General features: G+C 32.8%; 1 protein-coding gene and 1 long non-coding RNA gene across 5 annotated transcripts in view; one reads left to right on the forward strand and one right to left on the reverse strand.

Moving 5' to 3' along the window:
• The window catches only part of LOC145288429 (uncharacterized), a 71748-nt gene extending 69285 nt beyond the window's left edge, over positions 1-2463 (reverse strand). For 2 of the 4 annotated variants that reach the window (XR_013869297.1, XR_013869298.1), the window contains exon 1: positions 2178-2463. This is a non-coding gene — a long non-coding RNA (uncharacterized LOC145288429). Of the gene's footprint in view, positions 1-1788; positions 1832-2177 lie in introns of all 4 variants that reach the window. The other 2 variants (XR_013869296.1, XR_013869299.1) reach the window with 2 other exon arrangements.
• A 392-nt stretch (positions 2464-2855) lies between these two features.
• LOC145288126 (fructose-bisphosphate aldolase-like) overlaps positions 2856-7500 on the forward strand; it is a 73079-nt gene continuing 68434 nt past the window's right edge. Inside the window, exon 1 of the mRNA XM_080136321.1 lies at positions 2856-2984. The gene's annotated coding sequence lies outside the window, so the exon portion shown is untranslated. The remainder of the gene's footprint in view (positions 2985-7500) is intronic.

Consider the following 7500-nt stretch of genomic DNA (forward strand, 5'->3'; position numbering starts at 1 on the left):
ACATTTAGTAGATTAATGACCAAAAAATACATTATTTACCATAAAATATATTAAGTAAATCAATTAACTGAAAAATGCACTATATAGATGAATTATCCGGAAACTGTAAGAAATTCTGCAGAAATAAGCAGGCTCTTTATTGGACGGTTTGTCCGCCCACGGATTTGTTTGAACCAATCAGATTGAATGTTATAACTAACTTCCGAGGATATTCTTGGCGCCAAAATTAGCTTTTTCCAGATCACCAGAATTCAAAAAGACGCAGGCTTGAATGGACCTCGAATTCTCACTCGAAGCAGCAAAATTACTTTGTTACTTTGAGATATTTTAATGCCCAAATGTGGGGTGAAATATTATCATTTGCAAATACCAATGCCCCTATGTTGGTCAAATTATTATATTCTTGCACGCTTTGCGCTCTGTGAATCTATTGACTTTCTTCATTACAAATTAATGTCTGTCAAAGACGAAATTAAGGTTTACTGTTTGACCTGCCTTGTCCACCATTGGACTGAAGCTACAGAGGACTTCATGAAGTTACCAGACTTGCAGTATCCATATTGGAAGATATCTCTCAACTTTTCAACCTGCGCAGCTCTTGTCAGCGGAAGTTTTCTACCCAGCTTTCATCGAAGACGAACTATTATCCCTTCGGGGACGTTACCAGCCCATAGTAGCAGATAACTGAAGATGACACATTTTTTGCAATATGGACCTTTTTGCTTTAATAAAATTTATATTGAAGTTTAAAAGGTGAGCCTGTTGTAATTCTGTTTAGTTTTCTTCCATTCTGCCAAGAGCAAAAACCTACGTGAGGATTTTCTAACAAAGCATACAATATGTAGATTAAATACAAGTAAAAACATTTAATAGATTTGTTGTGGGTCCAGCAGTTCAAACAGCCCTTCTCAGGGCTAATAAGTTTTTTTTACAATTAATGCGATTCAGTACTGCTTGCCTCCTGAGACCTACCAGCAGCGAATTTCACTTCACTCCAGCAGCTCCTTCTCACTCGTGCGACTTCCAGTTCCAGCGGCTTCCAGTGCCTTCTGCAGCTTTTTGGCAACCTCGCCTGCACCTTGCTCCTCTGACCTGCAACCTCGCCTGCACCTTGCTCTGGTTTTCAACCTCACCTGCACCTTTCTCCCTACCGACCGTCCATTCTTTGACACTGGCCCTACGTTCTCAGTGTCGATCTTTCGCCTGTACCTAAACACTGACCCCATGTTCTCAGTGTCCACCGACCGTTCCAAATCGACCTGACGTCCAGCCGATCGTTCCAGACTCAGCGAGCAGCCTTAAACCACACTACGTCTAGAGTACCTGCTCCAGATCCCCAGTCCTTAGTCTCCTGTGACGTGCGACCTTCCAGATAGCCAGCATCCAGATCATACGATCTCAAACCCTATTTTTACGCTTTCCTTACAAATAAAAGACGAACCCTCGTCTTTAACCAAACAACCTGTGTCTGTTATTCTTCTTTTTGCCGTTTACTTTTGCCTGTGTCTACTTTGTTAGTTGTTGGGTCGATTGTCCCCGGATGGCCGGCCCCACAACAGATTAATTATCAGACCCCCCCCCCCCAAAAAAAAACGTCAAGTAGAATAATATTTAGCAAGTGACATATTATTCTATCTAATGTTCGATTTATGCGAAACTATTAACAGAGAGAGAGAGAGAGAGAGAGAGAGAGAGAGAGAGAGAGAGAGAGAGAGATGTGGGGGATAGAATGTAAATGAGATAATCCAGTTAATGTAATTTTATGCAATAAAAAAAATATTTTTTTACCGAAGGTTCTACAAAGAGGCCAACTGGTTTTTACACACCTAACCTAAAAAACAAAACAAAAAACAAAAAATTACCTTTTCAAAAATTAATATCAAAATAACAATCAGCAGATCAAAACTAGTTTTACGAGTTTGGAGTCTTTTATCAATTTAATTTCACCATAAATATTCACCCGCACCCAAAAGTCAGATTAACAACTCTGGGATTTGTTTGAGCCGTTTTATTTTTAATTTTATACTCCTGTATTAAAAAAGTTATTATTTTATCCAAGAATTTTCTGTACATTTCTTATCTTTCAGTAATAGAAAATAAGGACATAAACAGTACCAACACCAACAAAAAAGAACAAAAAAGAACAAAAAAAAAAGAAAAAAAGGGGGGCGACTTACCACGTGTTAAAGTCAAAAGCTGGGCTCTGCTAAAGAAGAAAAGGGAGAGAAATGTTAGTCGACTCACATTTCAATTTTGTTATCAGCCGGACCAATCGAAACATGGTTGCGCGCACATGCACACAACCGAACACGCGAGTGCGCGTGCGCGCACACACACACACACACACACACACACACACACACACACTATCACACACATGCGCATACACACTCATGCGCATACACAGACATGACAAACGGTCATGTGAAAGGGGAGAAAAAATTAACACGACTTACACACGCTGTCAAATATTTTCCCATAAATTAAAACATTTTTTTTAGAAAGTCAAATAGGTGGATCTTCACATTTATAATGTACTGCGAATGCATACAAATACTCACGGCTTATTCACGACTCTTACTTTTTTTTTTATTGCACTTTCTTTTTTACAGCTTTCTTGTAAACAGTATGCGTTTTATGTTGCTGCTTATTCATGTGATTAATACAATAGAATTAGAAAGTCATAAAGCTGAGCAATAATTATGCGAAGTTGTGCAAACTGTATAAGCATTATAAACATGTCATGAACATTGCTGGAATGTTAATATCATTGGGCAGTCATCTCTGTGTGCGCGTGTGTGTGTGTCTCTCTCTCTCTTCAATCTTACTGTTCCACCTTCTTTCTCTCTCACACTGACACAAAGCTTCTTTCTTAGGACTGTACGCCTGTGGAACTCTCTACCGCTTGCCTATTTCCAACCTGACTACAACTTGGATGTCTTCAAGTCCAACATAAACAAATTCCTGATGAACCGCCCCCTTAAGTAAGACAGTTTATCAAATCTCCAATACTAACGATTACTACGATACTATCCTATTGATTACTGTACACGCAATAACCCTTATCCCTGAGTGGCTTCTGGGCTTTGATAAGTGGTGACCTCCATGTAAAAAAAAAACATGCACACACAGAGACACAGAGACACAGACAAAGACACACACAGACACATACACACACTCTCTTTCTCTTTTTCTCTCTCTCTTTATATATATATATATATATATATATATATATATATATATATATATATATATAAAATGAAAATTACAGTTGAATTTACCAAAATGATCCAAGATGGTAAAATTAAAGTAAATTATAAATATTAAAGAATTAATATTTATAAAATTATCTCAACCAGATATAAAAGCTCGATAATACCAAATAGGAAATAGAGCTTATAATATGAGCAAACAGTTAATGAAATATGTTAAAAAACACTTTGAAATGAGTTAAAAACATATTTAATCTGAAAAGCAAACACTAGATAAATGGATAGTCCTTAATCCGCAGAGTTTCGAAGAAATACTCTCCTTCTCATCAGAGGGTAGGAATTAGCAAAATGCAGGATCGGATTTTGCATGCAGAATTATTTGATGAAACAACAAATAAGTCAAAGATCTTACTTAAAAACAAAATAAGTTAAGCAGAGGGAATATGGTAAAGAAAAAGGTGATTACACATTAATGGATAGTCTGGTGGGAGATAAAAAATTCAGTGACGGTAAAATCCAAATGTAAAACTTCAAGAAAGTTAAAAGAATTTCCATTTGTACAAGTAAAATCCAAAGAAATCCCGTAATTGGAAGAAGATGGTCCATAATAATCCAAACGCAGAAATCCATGGAATAATTCACAAAAAAGTGTGTACAAGGAAAAAATAATATTAATAAAAGAAAAATAAGATGTGCTTTTCACTCTACTTCCGAGACATAACTATAAATAAAAAAAAAAAAATCTAGGAAGAGAAAGGAAAAAAAAAATGATAAAGTTAAATATAAAATATAAAATAAAGGGAAACAAAAGTCCATCTGACCAAGACAGGAAATGTTAAAGGCGCAAAAATATATATAGGGCAAAATAATATAGGTCAACTGAAATGTAAAGGTCACTTATAAAAAAAAAAAAGGTGTCAGCAAGAATTGTTAAACGACATTAAAAGGACAATAAAAATAAATAAATAAATATATAATAAATAAATAGAAAATAAATAAATAAAAAATGAAATATAATAAAATATAAAATATAATATATAATATAAAATAAAGTAAAATAAGAATAAAATTAAAAAATAAAAATAAAAATTATTTAAGGGGAGAAGATGGCCGGTATCTGCAATTTCAGGAAAAAAAAATTTAAAAACAATAAATAAAAAAATAAGTAAATTCATATAGTAAAATTTAAGTAAATATACATACAAGATATGGAAGTGTTGGTATATTGATATATTAGATAGGAAAGTTTAAAGAATAAAACAGAAAATGCAGATAAAAATAAATAAATAAATAAATAAAACAGAAAATGCAGATAAAAAACCGGCCATGCAAAGAAGAGATAAAGAATTAAAATAAAGGATTATTGAATTATAAAGTATTAAGAAGTATGTCGAAAAACGATAAAGTTAAAGAAAAAATAATTCATATCTATATAAAGGGTAAAAGTAATAACTATGTAATTTCAAAATTGCCATAATTAAATTTGGACTTATGTTTACAGAAAGAGATCAGTTCATTTTTAGAATTTATTATATTGTTACTTAGAGGGGAAGTAATTATAGTTATAGCTTCGGTTGTGCAGAGGCGACATGACTTAGAGCCTGGAGTATAAGACTTAACTTTTTTATAATAGTCCATTTGATTGAGAAGGGAGTATTGTTAGAGTTAAGTTTTTTAATTAAAGTGGTTAGAGAAGTTCCTTGGTTATTATTAGAATTATGGTTGTTAAAAGAAGAAATGTGGTTTGATATTCTTTTCTTAATTAATGTTGAAGTAGCGCCGATATATGTATGTACTTTATTAAAAGCTCAAGGTCTGGTATTAATATTAATTTGCTGATTTGTATTAGTTAAATAGTTTGAATTTTGTTCATAGTGTTCAACAAATGGTGGGACAATGTCTGTATGGGGACTATTTTGGAGGGGATAATGAGTGTTGTTAGTGTTAAGATGGTTGTTAGGAGAAATATTATTATTCTCATTAATATTATTATTATTATTATTATTGTTATCATCATCATTATTACTAGTTGTATGATTGTAGATGGAAGGGCTGCTCGAATGGTGTATTGGATTAGTAACTATATCAGATGGAGGATGGGAAGAAGAATAACTTGAAGACAAAATATTAGTGTCTGTTATGGGAGGATTGCGTGGGAGCTCAGTAATAGTGCAAGAATATATAACATCTTTATGGATGCAATCATTATTGAGTGGGCAAAGATGTTTGTTATTACAATTACAGTTAGTTTTGGGTTTAATTGGGAAAGGGATTTTTTGGGCTGATTTAATTTTTTTGTTATTAGATGTTAAGATTCTTTGTGCTAAATTAGGCATTGTTGAATAAGAAATCCGGATTGAATTTTTATTGAAAATAGAACTATATCTGTGTGGGTATTTGAAAGAGTTTTGTACAATGTTGAAGAATTCCTTAGGTATATTAGTTTTGACATTTAGGCTAAATGGAGGATTAAACCAAATATTTTTCTTTCTCCTGATGCGACTAGATGGGTTAGAGGCATTACGATTAGTATTTTGGTTTGGATTATAATTGTAGACTGGTTCATTGTTATTGATAGCGGCAGATCTTGCTATTTGAACTGGTTTCTTACGAGTCATATTGTGTGTGATTACAGATTTAAGGCGGCCTGCAGGAGGAGCATAATTGTTGTATTTAATCTTTTCTTTGTGTCCTGAGTTCCATAAAGCATTAAAGTGTTTTTTAACATATTTCATTAACTGTTTGCTCATATATATATATATATATATATATATATATATATATATGAGCAAACAGTTAATAAAACATGTTATGGCAGTTAAACTACACATAGTTTTTCGTGTTTCATTCTTACCAGGAATTAAACAACCCGTGAAGTTTATCTATGAATGAGAAATTTGTAAACTTGAAATACCATTAAAACGTATCCAACCCCAAAAGTCAAATAGCAAACAACCTTTATTTTAAGATAAGAAAAATCAAATAATTGTTATTTCAAAATTTTGTACATTTTCTTTCTCCTTGCCATAGTGTTGAGTTGGAGAAGAAAATCTGATGATGAAGTCTTCGAAATATATTAAATTTAAACAAGTGAATATTGTTTATCCTTCATAATATTGCGTTATGATTTGGCTTTCAAACGTACCTAATGCGTATTCATTTTAAAATTTAATCAACGCTTCTATCACAGAACTTACAACCTTAACTATATATATATATATATATATATATATATATATATATATATATATATATATATATATAACTGTCTAGCTGCACTGATGAGCTGTGAAACAGCAAAACAGTACTGTATATGGATGACTATATATATATATATATATATATATATATATATATATATATATATACCCGGTAACATGAATTCCATGTATTTTAGCCTAACGATTTCCTATGGTGGATGAAACGCGGAAGACCGTGTAGCTTAATTGCCACAGATATTTCAAAACTTACTACTTAGCCCTACTCATATACTCATCACTGTTGAAGTAAATATGGAAAATCAATACATAAAATATTATATCTCCTTATAAAATTTTATGTGGGTACATGAAATAATAATAATAATAATAATAATAATAATAATAATGATGATAATAATAATAATAATAATAATAATAATAATAGCAGCGAGAGACACGGAAAAAAAATTAACAAAACAGAAAACAGAGAGACAAAAGATAATACAAGTAAAGAAAAATGGGAAGAGAAACAACTACACGGAAGATTCATAAGAATGAGAAAAGATGAAAATAACGAAAACACCTGGGCATGGATGCGAAAAAGACACATAAGCCGAGAAACTGAATCCCTAATAACTGCAGCACAAGACAACTCGATAAGAACCAACCACATCAAAGCAAAGATCGATAAAACACAAGAAAACAACAAATGCAGACTCTGTGGACAAAGAGACGAGACGTTAAACCATATAATAAGTGAATGCAGCAAACTGGCCCAAAAAGAATACAAGAACAGACACGACCAAGTGGGAAGAGTAGTACACTGGGAATTATGCAAACAACTGCATCTCAAACGCACAGACACGTGGTACAAACATAAGCCGGCAACAGTATTTCAAAACGAGATTCACAAAGTCCTATGAGACATGGACATACAAAGTTATAAACCCATCCAAGCAAGAAGACCAGATGTCGTAATAATTTACAAGAAAGAAAAATCCTGTCAAATCGTAGACTTTGCTGTTCCAGCTGACCACAGGGTGAATATCAAAGTAAAGGAGAAACTGAGCAAATACACAGAGCTAGCC

The sequence above is a fragment of the Euprymna scolopes genome, chromosome 1 (assembly GCF_053919585.1).
Source record: "Euprymna scolopes isolate OS-2025 chromosome 1, ASM5391958v1, whole genome shotgun sequence".
Taxonomy (NCBI): Eukaryota; Metazoa; Mollusca; class Cephalopoda; order Sepiida; family Sepiolidae; genus Euprymna; species Euprymna scolopes.